The sequence below is a fragment of the Podarcis gaigeae genome (assembly GCF_964106915.1).
Source record: "Podarcis gaigeae genome assembly, chromosome: 11".
NCBI classification, from domain to species: Eukaryota; Metazoa; Chordata; class Lepidosauria; order Squamata; family Lacertidae; genus Podarcis; species Podarcis gaigeae.
The window spans coordinates 63926790-63953733 of NC_139687.1; the positions used below are offsets into that span (position 1 = coordinate 63926790).

Below are 26944 nucleotides of genomic sequence, written 5' to 3' on the forward strand. Positions count from 1 at the left end.
TTGTACTTTTATGCACTTTTACTTTGTAGATCTTGGGGAAAGAAGTGATTGAAAATATTTTGCTTTTGATCAAATGTTGCAATTGTTTTACAGATTTTGAAAAATACCTTCTTTGCACTACTGCGTCCATGCCAAGCGACACTCGTTCTTGCATTAGGGTGTCTATGGATTTAACCTCTCTATGCCCACCATGCTTAAAAGCTCTTTTGCATGCGCTGCACTGGCCTTTGGGGCTCTTATATATCTGAGGACGCCCCTCAGATTTTCTCCCACTGGTGACTGCTCTGTGTCTTCCTTAAAGTGACAGATCCCATTTGCAACCCCTGTGATCATGACGACTTAGAGCCTGCAAAGTGCCACGTCTGGGCAAGGTAAGGCATCGTATTTCCTGCTACATACAAAAAAATAATACTGAGAAAATGCTGCATTTAAACAGCATGAATACAACCTTGAGAGAAAGTTTCTGATCTGCAAGAAAGCAGCACTGATCTGGCAAAAAGCCCTAAATTATGCATTAGAATTTTGGGGTTGAATTTTCCTACTTGACATGCTTTTTAAAGCTCAGATTTTAATAATTTAATACTGCTTCCATATTATGCTATGTTAATTGGGGGAGGGGGTTGTTTTAATCCTTCTTTGTATGGAAAATATAATTTACAGAGTTGCGTGGAAGTTGCCCCGGGTCGTTTGACCCTTTTTGGTAGTTCTCTTTTCTCCTTGAAAAACTACCCAAGGCAATTTTATTTAAGTTTTAAAAATAACACACGACTTTTACCTGGTGTACTTGCTTTTGTCACACCGAAGGTACAAGAAAGGCAGGCAGGTGATATTCATGGTGTTACTGAAACATATTTACATGAATTTGTATCTGAGACTGATTAATGTTTACAGATTGACTCTGGGACAACCGCATCTCCCCACAGGCTTTGAGGAAGATTTGAATCTTTTAACGTATAATTTTTTTTATTAAAAAAAAAATTAACCTAGTCATTTCAATGAGAGATTTACGTGTTTGTTCTCAACGGCTGATAACTGAACTAGCTGGAAAAAACTGACCCAGGCAAATGCCATTGTAGGATTCTATACTACAGCACTGTTGTTGTTGTTTAGTCGTTTAGTGGTGTCCGCCTCTTCGTGACCCCCTGGACCACAGCATGCCAGGCACTCCTGTCTTCCACTGCCTCCCGCACTTTGGTCAAACTCATGCTGGTAGCTTCAAGAACACTGTCCCACCATCTCGTCCTCTGTCATCCCCTTCTCCTTGTGCCCTCCATCTTTCCCAACATCAGGGTCTTTTCCAGGGAGTCTTCTCTTCTCCTGAGGTGGCCAAAGTCTTGGAGCCTCAGCTTCAGGATCTGTCCTTCCAGTGAGCACTCAGGGCTGATTTCCTTCAGAATGGAGAGGTTTGATCTTCTTGCAGTCCATGGAACTCTCAAGAGTCTCCTCCAGCACCAGAATTCAAAAGCATCAGTTCTTTGGTGGAGGAACAAGGTAGAAGATTATAAAATGATGCCTGGCACAGAAGAAACAGACAGAGAAGCTTTTCTCATCTTTATGAAACACCAGAATGTGTGGATATCCAATGAAGCCGAATGCTGAAAGATTAGGGAAAGATAAAAGCAAGTACAGGGCATAGTTAACCTGTGGAACTCCCTCCCACAGGAGGCAGCAATGGCCACCCACTTGGATGACTTTAAAAGAGGATTGGACAAATTTGTGGAGGAGGAGAGGGCTATGGATGGCCACCAGCCATGCTGCCTTTGCTCTGCCTCCACAGATGAAGGCAGCAATGGGGCATTGCTCTGATCTAGCAGGCTCCTCTAATACCCACCTGCCATTCACTCTGGCGCCCCCTGCTGCTGGCCTCCCTGCCGCCCCCACCTTGCGAGTCCCACTGGGCACCAGCAGCCACCCCTGGCGTGCCAGACTTGTGGCGCATGGCGTCACCTCCCCCTTTCCCCTTCTGATGGCGGCCTGGCGCTCTCCCCGAGGCGTTCTGGGCGTGCTGCATTTTCTCAGGGAAACGCAGGCATCTGCTGAGGGGACTGGCGAATTCCCCATCATTCTTGATTTGCAAATGAAGGCAGCTGTTCCTCTAGCAGAGAGGCTGTTGCCAATTATTTAACTGGGATAACGAGGTGATAAATATGTTTGGGAGGAGCAGGAGGGCAGGGATTTCCCTGGCTTAGCCTGAAGAATGGGATTTCCTCTTGGTACGTTTGGTCCTCTTTTGGTGTTCTTCCCCCCCCCCCCCCATGGGTTGCAAGGGAGCCTATTTTGGCGGAATCCAAAAACTGAGAACCAGCAACTGGGTCTATATATTCAGCATTGATGGTGACAAGCAGCTCCCAAACACCATCAATTTTCTCCCCTTGCCTAATAGCTGCAGAGATTAGCCAGATGTGCTGAAATGGCTCTCTGATGATGGTGAACACCAACAGTGGGAACAAAAAAAATTCCTTCCAGTAGCACCTTAAAGACCAACTAAGTCAGTTCTTGGTATGAGCTTTCGTGTGCATGCACACTTCTTCAGATACCAACAGTGGGAAGATTGAGGATGAAGAGTGGGGGAGGGGGAGGATCAACCGGCAACATTTCTCTTCCTTTGCAGCAATCCAGTAGGGACAGGCGGAAGGTTCTGCAATTAGGGCTTATCCCCATCTCCGCTTACTCCATTGTTTTCCACCAGGGAAACACGGTCTTTAGCCCCGGATCAGAATAAGTGATGAAAGTTTTCTATGGATTGCTGTTTGTTCTGATTTAGAGCTAAAATGTCCATCTCCCCTGACTCACCTTAACTTAGGAAACACCCCCTCCCACCAGGAAGAAGAAGAAGAAGAGTTTGGATTTGATATCCCTCTTTATCACTACCAGAAGGAGTTTCAAAGCGGCCAACATTCTCTTTTCCCTTCCTCCCCCACAACAAACACTCTGTGAGGTGACAGATAGGTAGCCGTGTTGGTCTGCCATAGTCAAAACAAAAAAAAATCCTTCCAGTAGCACCTTAAAGACCAACTAAGTTAGTTCTTGGTATGAGCTTTGAGGTGAGTGGGGCTGAGAGACTTCAGAGAAGTGTGACTAGTCCAAGGTCACCCAGCAGCTGCATGTGGAGGAGCGGAGACGCGAACCCGGTTCCCCAGATTACGAGACTACCGCTCTTAACCACTACACCACACTGGCTCCCAGTGAAGGCATTGCCTTCACACTTCTAAAGTTTCTCTTCTCAGTCCCATAGGACTTCTCTCTCTCTCTCTCTCTCTCTCTCTCTCTCTCTCTCATCACATGTCCAACATACAACATAAAAACAAGATTCCAAGGAATCTCCTGGACTTCCCTCCTCCCCTTTGTGGGTCCTGTTATTAATCATTTCCTCCCGCATCTTTTATGATAATTCAAATATTTTACACCTCCATTATGTCCAAAATTCACCATTAAACTACAAGTGTTATTCCACCCCTACTAACGATTTTAACGGTTTACAATGGTCTTTAACATAAGTTTTAAAATTTCCCCATTCCTAATTAAAATTTTGGTCTTCCTGATTTCTGATTCTCCCGGTCATTTTAGCCATTTCGGCACAGTCCATCAACTTGATCTGCCATTCTTCTCTGGTCGGGACTTGATCTTTTTTCTGTCTCTGGGCCAATAACATCCACACAGCTGTGGTCGCGTACACAAATAGTCTTTTCTGCTCTTTTGGGATTTCGGCACCTAGAATTCCTAAAAGGCAAGTTTCAGGTTTTTAAGAAAAGGTTATTTTAAACATTTTTTTCAACTCATTATATATCATTTCCCCAAATTCTTTTACTACCTTACATTTCCACCACCTATGATAAAAGGTGCCTTCTTTTCTCCCCTAGTACCCCCCTTAGTACTTCTCAATCCTTCCTCCTATGGCTTGGTTTCCAGACCCTTGAACATCTTGGTCACCTTCCTCTACACGCATTCCAGCTTGTCAATATCCTTCTTTAACTGTGCCCAGAATTGGACACAGGACCCCAGGCTCCAAAATGTCCTAGCTGCCCCTTTGCTTGCTGGTGGCCCCAGGAGCAGCACATTTGCTAGTCTTGGGCATTGAGAATTGCAATTCTCCCTCTCCTCCCAGCTACTGGAATTTCCTCCCAGACACACTTTGGCTTGGGGGACCCCCTCTCCCACCAGGAGGCGTTGCTTTCAAGCTTTTAAAGTTTCTCTTCTCCATCCCATCGAACCTAGAAACTTGCTGGCTTGCTTCTTTTGGTACATAGTGCATCCAAATTTAAGGGGATTAATCTGTCTTGCGTAGGTGTGTTGTCGTGTTTCAGGAAGGACTGGTCTGTGAGTTGTGTCTGGTTCCATGGAGTTGGCTGAATTTGACAACTGACAGGTAACAAAACTGACAGGTCCTTTGATTTTCAGCTGGCTGGTGGATGCTGCTGACCTCTGTTTGAAACCCTTGCCGCACGTTGCCAATTACGAGGCAGCCTTTTGGGCAGAGGCAGCCTAATGAAAGGTATCGTTGAGGCGTCAGCCTGGATTGTTTATGCTGCCAGAGGCTCAGCAGTGAAGCTTCTGCTAAGAAGGACTTCTGTGGCCACATCCAAAGCAAGACCTTCGGAAGGATGCGTCAGCCCAGATAATGAGGTGGAGATGCCCTGGCAGCTTCTCCAGCCGGCTGAAATAAATGTTTCAACGGAATGCACCATCTGAGGCACTCCAGATATATATGTATATATATTAGAAACATGGGAAATGATGGAAAGAGATGGAAGTATGGGTGCAAGGAGCTTGCGAACATGTGGAAGACGTCTGTGGTTTGGGCATGGGGTCAAGCCCCAGGCCAGGCTCATCCTCTGGGCACCTGGGGAGGTTTATTCGAGCTCATCTCAGCTCCAGGACCCATTTATTTATTTGTTTCATAAAATTTATAGACTGTTTGATTGTAAACAACAACAACTGTTGAGATATTCCGTTCCACCTTAAGGAACAGGCATGATTGTTGTGTGTCACATGTCTGTTTACACTCCAGCACAGTCTGCTGGGAACTTCCGTTTTGTGTATACATTTTTGCTTTTGCCTCTTTGCTTTGGACACGAAGGAGATCAGACATGTTTCCTTTTGTCCTAATGTACAGTGGTACCTCTGGATGTGAACGGGATCTGTTCCGGAGCCCCATTCGCATCCTGAAGTGAACGTAAGACGCGACTGAGTCTTTTTGGAGCAATGGCCATTGCACAGAAAACCCGGTTGCCTTTTACTCTGATTCAGTAGTAAAAAGCAGACTTTCCTGGGGGTGGGGCAAACAGAAGTATGGATGAGCTCCTCCCCTGCATGCAAAGCAGCTGTGTGAAGCCCAAGACAGGGGAGGAGGAAGGGGGGCGGTGGGGGCAGATGCCCCAGATGCCCTCACTGAGGGGGGTGACATTCGGTGCACCACCCGCCTGCGACTCCCAAGCCTACCCCGAGCTGTTGGGGTAAGGAGAGCGCTGCGCCGCTTTGCTGGCAGCATTCCGTCCTCCCCCCTTCGTTTTGACAGCTTGGGGGAGGCTTGGGAGTCACGGCCAGGCAGCACGCCGAATGTCCGCCATGGGCTATCCCACGCTTAGGAGGGTACCATCCGCGCCACGTCCCCCTTGGGAACACACTCACCTGGGGCAGCTCAGGCATACGAGAATACAATACAATATGATAATCTTTATTGTCATTGTCCCGTACAGAACAACGAAACTGAAAATATCTACATCAGACATTCAAAAACCCACAAGCCTGCTATCCCAGCTATCCCAGCCTGGTTAGCCCCCTAAAAACTCTGATACCCCCTAATTAAATACAATATACTCCCACTGAGACTACCTTACACTGTGTTTTCAACCAAAATCACTTTGGATAGAAACTGTTTCTCAGGCGGCTAGTCCTGGTCTTTATAACCCTGGACCTTCTTCCAGAAGGCAGAAGCTGAAAGAGATCATTTCCGTGGTGTGCACTATCCTGCACTATCTCTGCAGCTTTCTTATGGCACCTGGAAGCGTAGATTTGATCCAAGGTGGGAAGAGTGCACCCAATTATTCTCTCCACAGTCTTTACAACCTTGGACAGCATTGTTTTTTCCCTGACCCTGCAGGGAACCGTGCATTTGCTCTGCCACTGGCCCAAGGCAAACTTTGGGGCCTCAAATTTCAGTGGCACCCTGTGCAATGCTAAAACTGGGCACCCCTGCACCTCTCACACTCGGTCCTACAGTGTTGTAGCGGCACTCTCTGCAACCCAGTGCCCCGTGCACTCAGAGCGGCCATGCTACTCTAAAACGGCCTCTGCTGCCTCGGTTGGAGGGCAGGTACTCTAAGGTCACTCTGCTCAATACGCACAGAGCACTTTCCGTGGCTTCTGCAGAAATGGAGCAACCAAGCAGAGCTAAGTGCGGCTGCAGATGGAAAGTGGATGGCTGGGGGGAGAGGAGAGATTCCCTCCAGCCTGGAAGAAGTGGCACTGCCATCTTGGGCCAGAAGATGCCTCTGGGTGGTGGGGGGGGGGAGAGATCACAGAGTGTATATGTGGCTGCCAAGACAGTCCATCTCTCATCAGCTTCAGGCTAGAATTAACCCTGAGTGGAACACCAAGGGCTTGTTGCTCTGCAGCTGAATCCCAAGTGTAAAACTCAGCTTTTGAAGAAGGTGGGTTGTTTTCCTGGAAGATGAATGAAGCGGCGGGGGTATGAGGGGTGGTGGAATATTTGGGAAATGCATTATTCTCACCCAATAAAAAGTGCCCCCATCATCTCCATCAGTGGTGGAGAGAAAGGCGAATAAGGGCTCGTCCACACTCCTGCTTTGTCCAGCACCTTGGAAGCACAGCTCAGTGTTGGAGCTGACCTTTAAAGTCCTAAATGGTCTCAGTCCAGTATACCTGAAGAAGCATCTCCACCCCAGACACCAGGGTCCAGCTCCGAGGGCCTTCTGGCAGTTCCCTCCTTGCGAGAAGCCAAGTTACAGGGAACCAGGCAGAGGGCCTTCTTGGTAGTGGCACCCGCCCTGTGGAACGCCCTCCCACCAGATGTCAAAGCGATAAACAACTGCCAGACTTTTAGAAGACATCTGAAGGCAGCCCTGTTCAGGGAAGTTTTAAATGTTTAATAGACTATTGTATTTTAATATTCTGTTGGAAGCTGCCCAGAGTGGCTGGGGAAACTCCTCAAAGGCCCCGCAGAGCATCCTGCCTGGCTGCCCTGCCCCACGCACGCCGCCCCAAGCGCCCGATTGGCTTGCTCTGCCTCTGCCACCAATAGGAGCTTGCAAGATCCTGAAGAGTGGACTTAAGAGAGACCCCCATCCCACCCCATAAGCCCCTCTATCTAGCTTACCTCTTGTAGGAGTCATTCTTCCCTTTCCTGCTTCTGCCCCAGTGTTCCCAAGGAATCTAGTCAGGCCTTTCCTGCGGCTTCATCCTGCCTAACCAGAGGAGAGAGAGGGGGGTCCATCTCTCAAGGCTCCTTGCCCGCCTGCCATCCGTCACCCCTGCCAGCCATTAATATTAATTGGAGCTGAATAATTCACTGGCTGTTTAGGATCCTGTTGTTTAAGTCCGGCTCGTGCTGTTCTCCTTCGTTAGTCATTATGGAGAAAATCTCCAGAGCAGCTCCCATAAATCTTCCTCTCCTTTCGCACACTGTGGAAAGAAAGCAGGAGCCACGCTATGCAAGGCCAGCGCAGGGCTCTGGAAGCATCAGAAGGAGTAGCCGACTGGGCTGGTCCCTCCTGATCATGTTGGGCCAACAGGGGAGGGAGGGAAGGAAGGAAGGAAGGAAGGAAGGAAGGAAGGAAGGAAGGAAGGGAGGGAGGGAGGAAGGAAGGAAGGAGGGAAGGAAGGGAGGGAGGGAGGGAGGAGGGAAGGGAGGGAGGGAGGGAGGGAGGAGGGAAGGAGGGGAGGGAGGGAAGGGAGGGAGGAAGGAAGGGAGGGAGGGAGGAAGGAAGGAGGGAAGGGAGGGAGGAAGGAAGGAGGGAAGGAAGGAAGGAAGGAGGGAAGGAAGGGAGGGAGGGAGGAGGGAAGGAGGGAAGGGAGGGAGGGAGGGAGGGAGGGAGGAAGGAAGGAAGGAAGGAAGGAAGGAAGGAAGGAAGGAAGGAGGGAAGGGAGGGAGGGAGGGAGGGAGGGAGGAGGAGGGAAGGGAGGGAGGGAGGAAGGAAGGGAGGGAGGGAGGAAGGAAGGAGGGAAGGGAGGGAGGGAGGGTTCAGAGGAGAAGAACAGCATTTGGGACCTATTACTTTAGAGAAAAGGCAAGGAAGAGGTGACAGGATAGAAGTTTGTAAAATTATGCATGGCACACAGAAAATGGAGAGAGGAAATTATTTCTCCCTCTGTTATAACACTAGAACTCTTGGATATCCAATGAGGCCAAGATTCAAGAGAGATAAATCCTTCATGCAGTGCATAGCTGAACTATGGAACTCTCTCCCACCAGAGAGTTGGCTGGTTTTAAAAGAGGATTAGACAAATTCATGGAGGAGGAGAGCCAGTGTGGTGTAGTGGTTAAGAGCGGTAGTCTCGTAATCTGGTGAACCAGGTTTGCGTCTCCGCTCCTCCACCTGCAGCTGCTGGGTGACCTTGGGCCAGTCACACTTCTCTGAAGTCTCTCAGCCCCACTCACCTCACAGAGTGTTTGCTGCGGGGGAGGAAGGGAAAGGAGAAGGTCAGCCGCTTTGAGACTCCTTAAAGGGAGTGAAAGGCGGGATATCAAATCCAAACTCTTCCTCTTATTATTATTGATGGCTACTAGCCCGGATGACATCTGACATCTGAAGGCAGCCCTGTTTAGGGAAGCTTTTAATGTTCGATGTATTACTGTATTTTAATATTTTGTTGGAAGCCACCCAGAGTGGCTGGGGAAGCCCAGCTAGTTGGGCAGGGAAGAAATAAATTTATTATTATTTATTATTATTATTATTATTATTGCTCTGCTCTGCCTCCACAGTTGGAGGCAACAGTGCTTCTGAATGCCAGTTGCTGGAAACCACAAGAGAGGGGATTTGCTCTTGTGCTCAAATCCTGCTTGTGGATTTCCCAATAATACATCTAGTTGGGCGTTGTGAGAACAGCATGCTGAACTAGATGGGCCATTGCCCTGATCCAGCCAGCTCTTCTTATGTTCATGTCAGCATACTTATAAGCTAACTTTTTGTTAAGCCCACTCTGCAGTGCACTGACTCATCACTGCGTGTTTCCTTGGGCGTCACACAGAACAACCTCCCAAATCTCCTCACTTTCAGCATTTCAAAATTCACTGAATTAAGATTCCCCTTTCACCTTGCATGGAGATAGGAAGCCAATGGTTCCCTGTTCAGGCTTCTGGCAATGAATCATCAGGCAGTTTAACTCACTGAAGAACACCAGCCTTCCGCTTTCACCCAGAGTGCAACCTCTTGCTTAAGGCAAGCTTCCAAATGCAATGCACTCAAACACAGCACTGTATGTACATTAAACTTTTAAGTGTGACATGGAATAAGTGGAAAGAACCAGAAAAGCTGGATGTCATCTTCCAATCCACCACAACTTACCAGAAGATCCCATGGGCTACCTCACCTTGGGTACACCATAAGAGTTCAGGCAGGCAGGCAAGCTCAGGAAAGAACATAAGAAAATTCTGCTGGATCAGGAAAGTGGCCAATCTAGTCCAGCATTCTCTTCTCATGGTGGCCAACCAGATGCATTCATGGGAAACCCACAAGCAGGATTTGAGTGCAAGAGCCCTCTCCCCTCCCATGTCTTCCAGAAAGGCCTCTCCTCCTCCCAGAGGGGAGGGATTGTGAGTGGGAGCAACTTCCCGCAAGAGACAGGGCTCCCTTCTCTTGATTGCCCCTTTCAGCCAACCAATAGGACCGGCTGGTGGGCGAGGTTAGCTGCATTTAAGCAGCCGCTGCAGGATGTGAAACACAAGAGCAGTCAAGTACAACATTCCTAGAGTGAACGTGTTTACACATGGGGAGGAATGTTTGTCCAGCCAGCAGGTCAACTTCCTGTGTTCTTCTAGGCTGGGACAGACTTCCTCTGCATGTGACTAGAGGTGGGCGTGGCCTCACCTGTGCAAGTAACGACAAAAGCATAGGGCAGGGCAGCCATCTCTCTCTCTTTCACTACATGCATCAAAGAAGCAGCATCTGCTTAGCCAAAGATGCTCTCTTGGCCTCCAGCCAAGAGAGGACAAAGGCACTGTCTTCTTATGAGATAGTTTCTAGGTATATGTTACTTTCTAAGCTAAGTCTGCCTTCTGGGATCTGATTGTGAACAGAATGATATGTGAGTAAACCTTTTTATACTTTTGTAGAAGACTATGTTATGTCTTATCTTTTATGAGGGAATAAGGGGAAAATACCAGAACAGTTATTATAGAGACTTTAGCGAGCCTGAGCAAACGCATCCGCTGCAAGTTTAAAAAGGGGAATGTTACTCTGCTAAATTGTGGAACTTGTTAACACAAGTTGGGAAATGATCTAACCAAACAATATGCCGGTATCCTCTCCTGCATCCCTGAACATTCCCACAGCCGCAGCAGTGTTCTTTTCCCAGTCGGTTCCTGCTTACATCTTTGCATACTGACCTTGCTATGGACTTCGGTTGGTTGCCTTGGTTGCCCAAGGGAACTTGTAGGACTTTTTTTATCCATTTGGCAAATTGGCACCAGCCTCTTGTTTTTTTCACCTACCTCGTAACAACTCGTCACAACTTTCTGGTATTGGCAGTTAGGCATTGGAATATGTGTGCTGTGTTGGAGACTCCTCTTTGGGGTATTCCATTAAAGGAATCCGGCAGTCATGGATCCTGTCTGATGCCCTGTTGGTGGCTAGGGCCATGGCATGACCCCCAGTGACATCAGGGGAAGCTTCCAGTTGCATTTGCATCAACAAGCTCCTCACATTGGTTACTGACCCTGAAATGACTCCCTGCTGAGTGGGGTGGAGTCATGTATTTCTGTATCATCCAGTGCCTAAGCCAATAGTACTCACATGCTGTAACCAATCAAGTTGTGGCCTAATTTTGCCCATTAACCTAAAATAATGTGTCTTTGTGTCTTATTGTATTACAATGTGGGTAGCAGGTCCTCGACTCACAACTGGTAATCGGAAACTTTGCTGCTTCCATCTGCAGCGGCAGGGCAGAGCTGTCCTGGCTAATAGCCATCGATAGCCCAAAGATCTTGGAAGCCTATTTAAGGGATAACAAACCAGATTCTCCTTAAGGAAGATCTTCATGAGGGTTGGAAGGGGGTGGGCAGACAAGCCAAATGCACAGAAAATAATACTCGGTGCTCAGTTTGCATCTCACCTGGCCTTACGGCAGCCTCATATAAGGGACCTTTGACCTTCTCGTGCGATGCTTGGGCATGCATGCATGTGTGGAAACACTTGCAAAGTGAGGAGAGAGCTATTTTTAAGTCTATGCAGGCTGTACAAGCACATCAGTTATGGAGTGTGGAATTGCAAGAGGCAGTTTCAGTCTCAAGTGGGGAAATGCCCTGCCATTCCTGAATAATTTCTGGACCTAAATGCCCACAACAGCGTAGCAAGACAAGAGTTTCTCTCCAGATATTCCGTGCATGAGACTAAGTGCTGGTGCAGATCCTGTGAACTTCATACCAGTTTGCGGGGAAGAGGCACGGAAGGGTCGCTCTGGGTCCTGAGGGACAGAGGGGGTTCCATGCTACTGCAGAGAAGCGCCAACGGCTCTGGGGAACTACGGCTCCCAGCATGCCCTTCTCCGCACCATCATCTCGCAGCATCCATCGCTCCTGCTCCCCTGAGCCTGCTTGAGACGCAACAGCCTTGTGATTAAAACAATGGAGACTCTTTGGCTTCCACTTCAGATGGGCTTATGAAATTTTAATATGCTAAATGGCTTTTCCAGGGCAGGGTGCTGCCGGGAATGGCAAAGCAGGTATGAGAGATGAAAAGAGAACAGATGTTCCTAACCTGTGCGTTCTGTGGGCCTCTGCTGTGAGCCCGTGTTGCTCCCAGCAGGAGAAAGATGACGGGTTTTCACTGTGGCCCCAGGGGAACCTCCCCTGCTGGGGGAGCTGCCTCTTCTATGGGGAGGGGCATGTCAATCCTCACATGCAAATCATGGGCACCCATGAGGGGAAGGGGAAGGGGGCAGTTGTTGCCTCTGCCTAGGTAAGCCATCACCCTCAAGTCCCAAGTTTCCATTTTAAAATATAAGATTCTAGCATTTGTAAAAGGTAAAGGTAAAGGGACCCCTGACCATTAGGTCCAGTCATGACCGACTCTGGGGTTGCGGTGCTCAGCTCGCTTTACTGGCCAAGGGAGCCGGCGTACTGCTTCCAGGTCATGTGGCCAGCAGGACTAAGCCGCTTCTGGCAAAACAGAGCAGCACACGGAAACGGCGTTTACCTTCCTGCCGGAGTGGTACCTATTTATCTATTTGCACTTTGATGTGCTTTTGAACTGCTAGGTTGGCAGGAGCAGGGACCGAGCAACGGGACCTCACCCTGTCACAGGGATTCAAACCCCCGACTTTCCGATCAGCAAGCCCTAGACTCAGTGGTTTAGACCACAGCGCCACCTGCGTCCCACCTAGCATTTGTTGAACCTGAGGTATGGGGTGAAATGTGCAGGCACCTTTTTTCTCGTTCATTTTGTGAGAAACCAGTCTCCTGCCTCTTTTCTGTTACATAGGTTTTATGTTTGTAGTATTTACTTTGGCTCCCACCCGGAAAAGTACTATGTGCATATGTAAATTCATTTAAATATGTGCAGTTTTCAAATAAGCCATCTCTAATGAGGAGGCTTAAGTAAAATAAGGCACCTCCCAAACTTCCCTATCCTGAAAAAAACAATGCCCAGTTCAGGGAGATTTAGGATTGTCCCAATATTAAGAGTGAAGACAATGGCTATGGACTGAAAACAATTGTAGAAATAGCATACCCTTCAACATTTCTCCAGTGAAAATAGGGATGTCCCATTCCATAATGATAATTTGACTATTTATACCCCACACATCTGACTGGCTTGCCCCAGACACTCTAGGCAGATTCCAACATATATAAAAACATAATAAAACATTAAACATTAAAAAATCAGTCAAACCTTGGCTGTCAAATGTAATGCGTTTCGGAAGATTGTTCAACTTCCAAAATGTTCGACAACTGAGGATCAAAGGATGGTTGGCAAAATCAAAGGAGAAAAAAAGAAAAAAAATTCCCGGAAGCCATTCAGCTTCCAAAAATGGTTCAAAAACCAGAACAGTTACTTCCGGATTTTCGGCGTTTGGAAACCGAAATGTACAATAACAGAAGCGTTCAAGAACCAAGGTTTGACCGTACAGGATTACCTTCAGACGGCTCAGGGGCCAGATAACTCCATAACCTCCAACATTTCTCCAATGAAAATAGGGACGTCCTAAGGAAAAGTGGGACATTTTGGGATCAAATCAGAAACCGTCAGCTTCTCTAAATCAGGGACATCCCTGGAAAACAGGGACACTTGGAGAGTCTGAAATAGCTTGCGAATTGCTTTGGGGTTGTTGCTTACCATAGCTCTGAAAGGTAGACTGGGTAGGAAGATGGTCATCTTATTCATGGGTTTTCCCAGTGAGCTTCCTGGGAGAAACTGCCTCTCCCAGCAGTGGGAGTGCTTACTGACTGGTGCAAGTGGCCTTCTCGTAGCCTCAGTTCCATCATCTGTGAAATGGGTGGAAATAATGGTGGCATGTCATACAAGGGTCCCAAGAGTGAACACAACAAAGAGCAGAGGACCATGCCTTCCAAACCAGCCTTCTCCATCCAGCATCCAGATGTTTTGGACTACGGCTCCCATCAGCCCCAGCCTGTTGCTGGTGGAAGTTGTAGTCCAACAGTAGCAAACCAGCAACTAGCGCAGAGCTAGCGAGGTCCCACCTTGCATTCCTCTGCTTCCAGTTCTGTGATTCAGGCACTGCAATTAATCATACAAATGACAAGGATTTTGCCTTGGAGAAAACTGGCAGCCAGGAAGTGGGGGGGGGGGGAGAGAGAGGGACGGCTGCACACTCAGCCTTGGCCTGAGAAGCTGCTTTGGTCCCGAGTTGCCCCGGGTTCCAGGGAGATCCCAAAGAGCCGCCTCCATCCACTTTCCCTGTGCACCAGGCAGGGACGATTTGACGGCCCGCTGTGGGTGGAGGATTGGCTCCTGATCACAGACGCAATTAGAGGCAGTAATTTCAGGTTCATTAGCGGAATTCCTTAATCAACAATGCAATTACTTCGGCAGGGCTTGGAGGAGGGAAAGCCCTGATTAAGTACCAAAGGGAAGCAGAGAAGAAGGCAGAGGAGGAGAATCGCTTGGCATCCTGCAGGCTTTCCCCACATTAGAGAGATGGCCCCAAGGCTCTACTCTTTGTTCCCATGACCTGGTATTCAGAAATAGACTATTATAGCACACGGAGCTTCCACAGAGCTCTCTCTCTCTCTCTTTCTCTCTTTTTTTTTTAAAAAATAAATTTTTATTCAAATTTTCACAAATTCATACACAACACAAATAAAGAAAAAACAAAATAGTAAGACAATATAGAAAAGAAAATACAAACATAAAACACATATAAATTCTAATTTTTCTTTCTTATAGCTTACTTTCCCGACTTCCTCATACCTCCCCTTTCTGTATTCTAATTTCTGAATAAATTTTCAGCAAATTCTTCCCATACTTTTAGCTTAATTTTAATATTATTTAGTTTCTTTAAATTTACCCTTGCCGCAATTAACCCCTTATTTTATAATCCAGCGTCTTTCTAACATTCATTAATTTTACAATATTTCTTTAAATATTCTTTAAATTTTCCCCAATCCTCTTCCGCCGTATCCCTTCTCTGGTCCCGGATTCTGCTCGTCATTTCCGCCAGTCCCATGTAGTCAATCACCTTCATCTGCCATTCTTCCACGGTGGGTAGATCTTGCGTCTTCCAGTACTTTGCGATGAGTATTCTTGCAGCTATTGTAGCATACATAAAGAAAGTTCTATCCTTCTTTAACACCAGTTGGCCTACTATGCCCAGAAGAAAAGCGTCTGGTTTCTTAGGGAAGGTGTACCTAAGTACCTTTTTCAGTTCATTATAGATCATTTCCCAGAAAGCCTTAATCCTTGGGCACGTCCACCAAAGGTGAAAGAATGTTCCATCAGTTTCTTTACATTTCCAACATTTGTTGCTATCAAAGGGTTAAAGGGTAGCAGAAACGCTCTAATCACTGAGCAGCTGGAGGTCATTAGGCTTCCAGGAACATGAGTTTGTATAAATAGTCTCCTGTGTGTTTGTTCTTCCCTTTCTCCTCCTTTTTTGGGCGTGTTTGCTGAGATGTGTGGTTCTTCGCCAGGGTTGTTTTTGTTTTTGTAAATAAACCTTATCTTTGAGTTACAAACCGCATGCTCCAAGACTCCTCTTTGAAAAGATACTGCCTCTCCTGCCCTTCTTCAACTGCTGTGCGAAATACTCTGCTGTAGTGGGACTTGTGACGATGGAAGCGCACTGGGCATTTACATTAAACTAATTAAAGTTTAATGGGACATTTGTTATCGGGCAAATGGTAAATTTTTGCTAGCTTGACTGGGGTCATGTACCACCTATAGATCATTTTCACAATATTCTCTCTTAAGGCATTACATGCCGTAAATTTCATACCGGTGGTCCACAACCTTTCCCAGTCAGCAAACAAAATGTCATGACCAATGTCCTGTGCCCACTTAATCATTGCCGATTTAACCAATTCATCTTGTGTATTCCATTCCAACAGCAAATTATACATTCTTGCTAAATTCTTAGTACTGGGTTCTAGCAGTTCAGTCTCTAATTTTGATTTTTCCACCTGGAAGCCAATTTTTTTGTCCATTTTGAAAACTTCCATTATTTGATAGTAATGAAGCCAATCTCTCACTTTCCCCTTTAATTTCTCAAAACTTTGCAGTTTCAATTTGTCCCCCTCTTGTTCCAAAATTTCTCCATATCTCGGCCAATTGGCCTCCATATTAAGTTTTTTAGGAGCCTTTGCCTCCATTGGCGACAACCACCTTGGAGTTTTACTTTCCAGCAAGTCTTTATATCTGATCCAGACATTGTATAGTGCTTTCCTGACAATATGATTTTTAAAACCTTTATGAGCTTTAACCTTGTAAAGAATTCTGCTTTCCCCTCATTTGGTGCATAGATTCCCACGATCAAAAATTTCTCTCCTTGAACTTGAATTTCAATTGCCAAATATCTTCCTTGATCATCTTTAAAGACTAATTTCGGTTGCCATTTTTCCTTTACATAGATCACCACTCCTCTTTTTTTAACTTTGTCTGATGAGATAAATTCTTGACCTAATCTTTTGTTAATCAGTAATTTCCTGTGTAATCTCGTCACATGTGTCTCTAGTAAGCAAATCAAGTCCAATTGCTCTTTTTTTAATATGTGAAAAACACTTTTTCTCTTTCGGGGAATGTTCAAACCGTTACAATTCCAACTCAATAGTTTCAAAGCCATGATGGGATTTATTTATCTTCTCCTCCTACTGCTCCAAGTGGATCTTCTTCCTCCGCCGGTGGTGTCTTTTTAAATTGTAACTTGTCTTTGTCCAAAATTCCTCCTCCTGTATAATCTTGTCCAGATTCCGCCCCTTTGTAGAGATCTTCTTCGTGTTGCTCTAGGAACTTGTCTTTCTCCTCCTCGGTCTTTATTTTCCTTTTTTCCCCCTTGTACTTGAAGGATAGGCCTTGAGGGTATTCCCACCTGAAAGGTACACTGTTCTTCTTCAGTAGTACCACTAGATCCTTGTACTGACTTCTTGCATCCAAAATGTGTTTCGGGATATCTTTAAAAATTTCCACGAAGGAATCCTCAATTCGCAAAGTTCTTTGATAGCGCAAATTTAAAATTATATCTCTCTCTTCTCTTGACCTTAGTGTTACCAAACAGTCTCTTACTTTATTCTTCCTTTGTTTTGCACCCAATCTGAAAGCACTCTCTATTTTAAATTCTTCCTGTTCCAATTCCTGTTTCCAAAAATCCGAAAACTCTTTTGTTAGAAATTCCACCAGGTTATCTCCTTCACTCTCTGGTATTGCCCGGATCCTAAGATTCCTCTCCTTCCTCTGCATTTCAATCATAGACAAAGCCAAATCATGTTCTCCTAGTTTCCTAATGACCGGTGGAAATTTTTCGTCAGTAGCAATTGCAATCTCTTTCGCCTCCTTGGCTATCCTTCTAGTACTGGATGTTTCTTCTAATAGCTTCCCAATGGATTCTGTATTAGTGTTCACTTTGTTTCCTAGGTCAATTATACTTTTAGTATTTAAGTCAATTTTCCCTGAGATCTCTGCTATTGTCTTATTTGTTTCAGCAACTTGTTTATTTGTTTCTGCACCTTGTTTCTTTAGCTGGTCCAAAGATTCATTAATTTTGCCCAAGAATTTCGAAAGTGCATCCTCAGACATGGCTTTTGTAGCACCTGTTCCAGAAGGACCAGATGTAGAGGCCCTTCTTTTCGTAAAAGAGTCAGTTTTGTATTGTCTGCCAGATCTCAAAGTTTTTTCCTGTGACTCTCCTTTGTCTTGATCATTTGCCATGCCACTATCTTACAGTCAAGGTCATTCCCACATTCCAAATTCTCTTTTCCCAGCAATTCAGCAAGCTAAACTTCACTTGTTGCTGAAACTAACCAATTCTCCTCCAGGGGGCGAAAAGTCTGTTGTTGTCTAAATCGTTTTAAAATGGAGGTATTCTTATGTAAAAAGATAGTCCCACACAGTTCCCAATTTTTGCATAGGCTCACAGTATTAGTCTCCACAAAATTGAAACAAAGTCCTATAGTCCCAGGGAAAGTGTATCTTTCCAAATTCAGTAGCAAAAGTCTATCATTACTTTGTTACTTTCACTCTTGACAGTCTACAGCCAACTTCCCTTCTCCGGCAGTCCGTCCCAGAGTCAAGGTACAGCGGTATAAATATAGTCCATTTTTTTCTCTTTTTTACAGCAGGCAGTTTAAATTCAATTTCTTCCTTTCCCCCCACTCCTGCCCGTGGGGGGAGGGTCTCAGTTTCTTAAACAAAGGATCACTTATTCCAAAAAGAAGCTTCAAAGTTAAGGCTTACCAGTTCTTTGCTTTGATGTTACTGCAGAGCGGAAAGGCAGACTTCCTTTTTGGTCCTTTCCCGTCTCGTTTTCCAGATTCAAGAAATTTAAGTCCCAAATTGTTTCTTAGGTCTTTGTCCTACTCACGGGTAGTAGTATCTTTGCTCCCAAATTTGAAGGAATAAATCAGCGCTCTCCGTCAATGGCGACGCGGCTTCGCTTCACAGGCTGGGTACAAGCGACTCTCAGCACTGCGCCACTCACCCGCTGCCGTTCCGAAGCCTTTAAAAAGGCTCCTTCACGGCTTCGGGGGGGCGCAAAGGTGCCCACCGAGTCTCCGGCTTACAGGCTTCGTGCCTGTAATTTTTTGGGGTCCCCGCTTCGCCGTAGCTGCGGGACCCGAGCCTACAAAGCAGATCTCCCTCGGGAGCTCCGTGGGAAATCCATTAAACGATGGCGCTGACCGGAAGTCCTCTCTCTCTCTCTTTCTCTCTCCCTCTCTCTCTCCTCCAGGACTTTGTCTAATTCTTCCTTACGTATTCATTTTGTAAGCCAACTAAACTACTTGATGGCCACGTGGGTTTTCATTGCCTCTTATTTCCCTATGCCTTGCTTACAAAGAGACAGTGCAGTGTAATGGCTAGTGTCGGACTAGGACCCAAGAGACCAGAAGAAGAAGAGTTTGGATTTGATATCCTGCTTTATCACTACCCGAAGGAGTCTCAAAGCGGCTAACATTCTCCTTTCCCTTCCTCCCCCACAACAGACACTCTGGGAGGTGAGTGGGGCTTAGAGACTTCAAAGAAGTGTGACCAGCCCAAGGTCACCCAGCAGCTGCATGTGGAGGAGCAGAGACGCGAACCCGGTTCCCCAGATTACGAGATTACTGCTCTTAACCACTACACCACACTGGCTCTCTAGACCAGGCTTTGAATCCCCACTCAGACATGAAGTTCACTGGTTGACCCTTCGGCCAACCACGACCACTCTCGGCCTCCTTCACAGGGTTGTTGTGGGGACAAAATGGGGAAGGGGAGAACTATCTACAGCACCTTCAGCCCCTTGGAGAAAAATGAGGGGGAAAGGCAGGAAAGTTCTGCCTTACCATCAGCCTGGCAAAAACCAACATCCTGGGTCAGGACACCACAAGCACTTCATGCATCAGCCTTGGGGACCACACACTTGAGGTGGTAGATGATTTTGTCTTCCTGGGATCTACCATAACCACCTTCTTCTTCTTCTTCTTCTTCTTCTTCTTCTTCTTCTTCTTCTTCTTCTTCTTCTTTGATCCCTCATAGCTGAGTAAGATTGTCTTCCATAAACACGGTTTTAACAGTGAGTCCATAAGTGACCGTGGAGGCCAATTCTGGATCCACACGTCCTTCCACAGTGGGGACATAGGTTTCCGGGTGGGAGTTGATCACAGTGAGGGTTTGCCAAGCGTGCCTTCCTCTTGGCACATTTCTCCCTTGCGTCCTGAGTTCAAGCGTCTTCAAAGCCCATTACACCTTTGGTCAAGGTTGTTCTCCAACTGGAGCACTTGCAGGCCAGTGTTTCCCAGTTGTCGATGTTTATACTACATTTTTTATAAGATTTGCCTTGACAGAGTCCTTAGCCAGCAACCTTTCCATCGACACTGAGCTGTGCTAACGTCCAATACCAAGATGGAGGTGTATCAGGCTTGCGTGTTGAGCACGCTGATTTATGTAAGTGCATCGTGGGCAACTTACAACCAGCAGGAGTGACACCTCAATGCCTTCCACATGCGCTGTGCCAGGAAGGTTTGGGGCATCACATAACAGGACAAACAAAGCCCACAGTCTACACTGGCTTGGCCGTGTCCGCAGAATGGAAGATGGCAGGATCCCCAGGGAGGTGCTCTACAGGAGCTGGCTTCCAGCACCAGGCCAGTTGGGAGACCAACTCTGCTGTGCTACAAAGATGTCTGCAAACATGGCATGAAGGCTGGCAACATCAAACCTGTCGTGTGGGAATCCCTTGTAGACGACCACAGTGTCTGCAGACAGACAATCAGGTCTTGTATCCATAGCAGTGACCAGAAGAGGAAAGACCTGGGAGGAGCACAGGGAGAAGAAACACCTTCCTCTGTCCCAGCTGCAACAAAACATGTCTCTCCCACATCGGTCTCTACAACCACAGCAGGCGCTGTAACTCTCCAGAGGCTGGACTTCACCCCTGAAGGCACACTCCTCCATTATCTCTCGAGACAGATAGATGCCAACAGCAATGGCTTATAGCCATTGACAGCCTTATCCTCTGCAAATTATCCTCTTATCCTCTTTTAAAGTTGGTGGCCCTCCCTGCCACAGTTTTGCCGTGCACTGCGTGAAGATCTCTTTTCTTTTATCTGCCCTGAATCCTACAATCTGCTTGGGCTGGTGGAGTCCCAGTAGCCTAAATGTTTCATTGGTGGGAGGCCACAGCTGAGCTGCCATAAATTTTGTTGACAGCGCTGCCTTGTTCTCTGCTGGCCCCCGAGGGAGAGGAAGGAAGATACTACTCTCTTCGGCAGATAGAAGTCACGACGAGTATTTGTCTGTGATGCACTTGCTTGGGCTTCGAGGCTCCTCTCACCAGCATGGAAATGCCAGCTCAGTTTAAGCCTCCCGAAATCTCTTTCTGGGCACGTGGTATTCATTGGACTCTGCGCTATTTTCATTGGCTGTTTTTATTAGTTTGCTTGCGGATTGTTGGCCTGTGGCCTGTCTCCATTTAGAGACAGAGCACCCCAGGGGGATGAGCCGCCTTCCTAAACGCAGATGTTTGTCTTCTGCCTGCCAGATCTCTCCCAGGAGTTGTGACTCTCTCACGGCATCCTCCCCCGGGCATCTGGACTGCGGCCCAGACACGCCAAGCTGCCGGCAAAAGGCTCCTCCTGCCCTTGCTTTCCAGGCTAGCTTTCCTTCTCCTCCGCAGAGAGATGCACCATGACCTCCAGCTCTGCATGGAGAAGGTCCCACCTTCGTTCCCTGCCGGTGTCTTATAGAACCATAGAATTACAGTGGTACCTCGGGTTACAGACACTTCAGGTTACATAGGCTTCAGGTTACAGACTCCCCTAACCCAGAAACAGTATCTCAGGTTAAGAACTTTGCTTCAGTATGAGAACAGAAATCGTGCAGCAGTAGAGGCCCCATTAGCTAAAGTGGTGCTTCAGGTTAAGAACAGACCTCTGGAACGAATTAAGTACAAAGGTGGTTGTTGTTGTTGTTTAGTCGTTTAGTCGTGTCCGACTCTTTGTGACCCCCTGGACCAGAGCACGCCAGGCCCTCCTGTCTCCCACTGCCTCCCGCAGTTTGGTCAGACTCATGCTGGTAGCTTCGAGAACACTGTCCCACCATCTCGTCCTCTGTCGTCCCCTTCTCCTTGTGCCCTCCATCTTTCCCAACATCAGGATATTTTCCAGGGAGTCTTCTCTTCTCATGAGGTCTTCTCATGAGGCCAAAGTCTTGGAGTCTCAGCTTCAGGATCTGTCCTTCCAGTGAGCACTCAGGGCTGATTTCCTTCAGAATGGATAGGTTTCATCTTCTTGCAGTCCAAGGGACTCTCAAGAGTCTCCTCCAGCACAGAGGTACCACTGTATAAAGGGACCCCCAGGGGTCTTATAGTTCTGTGATTCTGGGACTCGGGCTTGGACTCAGAACCAGAAAAGACTCAGTCTGCACAGGTTCCCCTGCAACAAGCACCAGCTGGGCTGAGTCAGGGGCCTGATCCTGCCCTGGCTCCAGATGCGGGGATGACCTCGTTGCCTCCAGCTGGGCCATCACTTACAGCTGCTCCACTACCGGTTGGGTCAGGGGAGGCTGAGGCGGCCCCTGGGTCTAGTCACCCACCAACGTCTCCCAAGCTGCAGAGACTCAGGTCTGAGAGAAGGAGAGGCCTGAGTACTCGCAGGAGGAGTGCTCACCTTTAGGTGAAACAGGGAGGTGAGTCGCCGGGGGATCAGGACTGGCCGTTACCCCGACAAAGATAAAAGGCTGTCGGACCCCGCCCCAGGTTGCGGGAGCAACATTGCTGTATGCCAGATCCTGCCTGAGATCCTGTAGCTGTCCTTGCCTGGTTTCCTGCCTCGTGTCCTGCCTTGGCCCTGTTGGACTGACTCCTAGCAGGACCTTTGGATTCTGGTCCGGTCCTGGACCACGTTTCACGGGTTACCCCCGGGCCCAGCACAAGTTCAACCCACTGCAATGCAGGAATCGCAGCCTAGAGAATCCCTGACAGATGGCCATCTGACCTCTGTTTAAGCACCTCCAATGAAGCAGAGGCCACCACCTTCCTAGGGAAGCCATTCTAATGTTGAATGGCTCTTCCTAATGTTTTCTTGGAAATCTTCTTTCTTGTGATTTCTGAAGGGCTATCATGTGGACGATGATACAAGCTTGTTTTATCCTGCTTCAAAGAGAAGAACTCAAACCAATGGCTTCAAGTTCCAAGGAAAGAGATTGCAACTCAACATCAGGAAAAACTTTCTGACAGTCAGAGCCGTTTGACCATGGGATGGAAGGAGGTGAACTCTTCTTCTTTGGAGGTTTTCAAGCAGAGATTAGATGGCCATCTGCCATGGATGCTTTAGCTGAAAGTCCTGCATTTCAGGGGGTTGGTCTAGATGACCCTTAGGGTCCCTTCCAAGTCTGTGATTTTATGATTCAATATTTCCATCAATGCATGTGTAAACCCAGATATTAATTGATTGATAATTTAATGCTGCCTTTCAGCCCTCAGAAGGGTCCCCAAGTCAACTTAAACAGTATGGGGAGGGTAGTCAGCTAATTTTTTCTCAGAATAGGCCTATTGAAAGTAATGACCCTGTCCTTCCAGCTCTGCAATTCTGTGATTCCATGGAAGCATCCTCTAGATCATCTCTACCCACCATGAATAGTTTTGGCACGAGATCCCTCTGCTTCCTGCACACATTTTCTCTAAAGAGCAAATGCGTCTCGTGTGACGCTGGGCATTTCCTCCTCGCTTCCTCTCCCTCTCCCCATCCAGGCCTTTGATTCCAGGGAGATTTGCAGCTCTCAATGTCTCTGTCAGTCCCACCCGGCTCTGATCAAGGCCTTTGCTGAATGAGAAGAGAGAGGGCAGATAGGAGTCAGGCCTCCTCCCAGCATCATTCCAAATAAGCCGTCCTCCAATCTCCGTGCTCTCTTTCTAGTCTGCTCCAAACAGACGTTGGGAAAGGGTTGCTATGGAAACACCAGGACAAGGCCTTTTACATAAAAATCCTGAAAAGTGTGTGCGTTGGGGCGGGGAGGGAGAGTGATGGTAAAATGAAGTAAACATCTCGTGGGCTGCTTAAACAAGAGAAGGAAGTATGGAGGGGTTCCTTAGCAAATGCAAAGCCCTGTCTTCGTTCCTGCAAATGGCCCATGGGCTGCTATGGGGCTATAAAGAGCAGTTCTGTGCAAATGCTGCTCCCCCAGTCACAGACAGCTGTCCATCCCAGGAATACAGGTGAAAAGCATTGTTAAAGATAAAACAACCAAGCATGTAGAAGAACAAGCCTTGCTCAAGCCCAGCCAGCATGGCTTATGCCAAGGCAACTCCTGCTTTGCCAACCAATTAGAGCATGGGTAGGCAAACTAAGGCCCAGGGGCCGGATCCGGCCCAATCGCCTTCTAAATCCAGCCCTCGGATGGTCCGGGAATCAGTGTGTTTTTACATGAGTAGAATGTGCCTTTTTATTTAAAATGCATCTCCGGGTTATTTGTGGGGCATAGGAAGTTGTTCATTATTATTATTTTCAAAATATAGTCTGGCCCCCCACAAGGTCTGAGGGACAGTGGACCAGCCCCCTGCTGAAAAAGTTTGCAGACTCCTGCATTAGAGTTTTTTGAAAGTGCTAGCAGGCATATATATGGCATGCTTGTGCTTTCAAAAAGCTTTTGAGAAGGTGCCTCACCAAAGATTCCTGAGTAAGCCTAGCAGTCAAGGAATAAGAGGAGAGATTCTCTTGTGGATCACAGATTGGCTAAGTCCCCTAACCTGGTGCTCTCCAAATGCTATGGACTACAAGACCCCTTGGTCCTCTCCAATAGCTGAATTTTGCAAGTCTTGCATGGCTGTGTTGGCTGGGACTGATGGGAGTCCAAAACATCTGGAGGGCACCAGGTTGGGGAAGATTGCTCTGAGGCAGGAGTGGGTGGCAAGAAGCATAGAGCATTCCCTGGCTGGTAGCGCAGACATGACCTCAAAATTGGTGTTGTTCAACATGAAGTGGCATAGCGGGGTGAGGTGAAAAATTGTTAGGGGGTGAAAAATTTCAACATGCAGTGTTTCCTCAATACAGCTGTGTGCTTCTGTTTCTGGGCTCTGTTGAAAATGGCTACTCTTTGTGAACCAAGAAGTGACGCCTCCAGACAACGGAACAACTCTTCTTTTCTTATCTCTGTGGCTGTGATCTCCTGGGTGACGTGGACACCACTAGGCAGTTGAATGCACTTGCAGACTCTGCCAGTTTCCCTCCCTCTCACCCTCCCTCCATGTCGCCCCGGGCACTGGCAACCCATGCTATGGTACTATAAGCCCAGGAAGGTTCTCAGAGAGAAGATCTGTTCAGAATGGGAGACCTTCCTTACCATTAAAGGGTTAAGATGTTAAAAGGCCCTTTCATTATTATTCTTTTTTGGAAAATGCTCAATTAAAGGAGAGGTTTTTCCATAATGAAGAGTGGTGTGGACAAATCAAATGCAGAGGTTCTTCCAAAATGCCAAAACTTAGAGGGTGCTATTTAAGGGAATTGATTGGCAGAGTGCTTCAGACAAAAAGAGAAGAAAGAGCAGATTCAGCACCTGGTGTTCCCCATCACAAGATGTGGTGACAACCGCTAGCACTGATGGCTTCTAAAAGAGATCAGATAGGTGGAGAGGGGAAGAGGAAGAGAGGCACATGTTATTCATGGTCACTATGTGGAGCCTCCACACCCAGTGGCAGTCAACCCTGGAGGCCAGCCTGAAGGGGGTGGCTTTCTCCTCTGTGGCAATGAGCAGCCTGGGAAGGACTCCTTGGAACACAGGCACTCATGTCATGCTTGGGGGTGGGAATCAGTGTGGGAATGTTCAGGGTGGCAGGAGAGGATATAGTGTTTATTAATATCCTTCCTAACTTGCGCTAGCAAATTCCTTTACTTAGCAGAGTTACATCCCCCCTTTACATGCACAGCAGATAGCTGGTTGCAGGCTCGTGTGAGCCTCTCACTATTATACAATTCCATCTGTCTCAGATTGAATTGTACGTTCCTGGTAAGTTCCCTTGAATCCCTCTTAAAAGAATAAAGATGCCACAATCTTATTCAAAGTCAATAAAAGAAATTTACTTACATCAGTTCACAGTTGGATTCCTGAAGGCAAACTTGGTTGCAAATATGTTCATGTGGATCTACCCCATATGGGTGAATGATCCCAGTGCTTCTGCTAGCTGAGAGCTAGCAGAGCAGTCCTAGCTAGAAGCTGGTCAAACGAAGAAGGAAGTGAAAAAGAGAGAGGTGTGCTGCGTGACTCGTCCTTTTGTTACCTGGACAGGTAAGGTCACACCCACCTATCACATGCAAAGGAAGGATGCTCCAGCCAGGAGGAACAGGAAGTTTCAACTGGCTGGACCAAACATTCCCTAGCCTGTCTTCTCTAGCATTGCAAGGAATGTTGTATTTGACTGCCTCTTATGGATCACATCCCACAATCAGTTCATCACAGGGCCCAGTTATTGATTTGATTTTTCTGCTGCCCTTCCCAAGAACGTCAAAAGAGCCTGCTGGATCAGGCCAAAGGGGGCCCATCTGGTCTAGCACCCTGTACTCATACTGACCAGCCACACACCTCTTTTGAGAAGTCCAAATTTTCGCTGGCTAGATTCAATTCTAATCCCTCTAACCTCCCTTGGAGTAGGTTTGCGGGTATGGCAGAAGGCGATAGGATGTGCCCATGTGATGCCCACCTGGTGGAAACTCTCGCTCACATGGTCCTTAAATCTAAAATGTATGATGAGCTCCGCCCACAATTTCTAGACCATCTATGTATTCCAACATTGAAACCAGAGACAGAGGTTATACGCTTCTTATTAGAGGGGAGAGACCAGGAGCTCACCAAGACAGTAGCTAAGCTCCTCTATTTGATTTTTTGTCACCCAAGTACGCTACAGGATCCTGCCCTTGCTGGAGACCCACAGAGATGAAATAGATTGCTCACCTCTTCTTCCCTTTGGCAAATGACTGTACTGTTGAAATGGTGACGAGATCGCACTGGCCTATTTATTCTGAATGTTTGTATGAGATGCCAATAAAGGTTCGATGATGATGAGAAGACCAAAAGCAGGGCCTGAGCCCAAGAGCATCACCCTCCCCTCCTCTGGTTTGCAGCAACTGGGATTTGGAGGCAGAGAATAGAACCGTCCCGGCTAGTGGTCACTGACAGCCCTCTCCTATTAGATTCACTGCATGTTACAGTCTCAGAGAAAATGAAAAGAAGATGCTATACAGGTGGTACCTAACCCTGGCCAAATTGGCAAAAATGTAAAAGAACAGTTCAGGTGCTTGTTGGAGGTGTAAAATTGGGGTGGGTACATTTATGCACATGTGGTGGAATTGTAAGAGAATAAGAGAATTTTGGGACACCATATATAACCTGAGGCCTTCCTATGAGGAATAATGTCCATGGAAATTAAGAAAAATCATAGACCTCTGTTCATGTACGTGACCACAACTGCTAGGATTTTGATAGCAAAGAATTGGAAAAGTGATAACATCCCCACAAAAACTGACTGGCAAGCAAAAATGATACAATATTTACAACTTGCAAGGATGACAGGGAGATTAAGAGGAAAATCAATACAAAAAGTTATTAAAGAGTGGATAATGTTTAAAGAATAT

The 26944-nt window shown here is 47.1% G+C and overlaps 2 long non-coding RNA genes across 2 annotated transcripts in view; one reads left to right on the forward strand and one right to left on the reverse strand.

The window, feature by feature from the left end:
* Positions 1-4152: 4152 nt before the first annotated feature.
* LOC310827240 lies at positions 4153-26386 on the forward strand. Its single transcript, XR_014556247.1, has 3 exons — positions 4153-4366; positions 6562-6650; positions 26218-26386. It is a non-coding gene; the product is annotated as an uncharacterized lncRNA (long non-coding RNA).
* Positions 7092-26944, reverse strand: part of LOC310827245 — a 53641-nt gene continuing 33788 nt past the window's right edge. Inside the window, exon 2 of the long non-coding RNA XR_014556252.1 lies at positions 7092-7163. This is a non-coding gene — a long non-coding RNA (uncharacterized lncRNA). The remainder of the gene's footprint in view (positions 7164-26944) is intronic.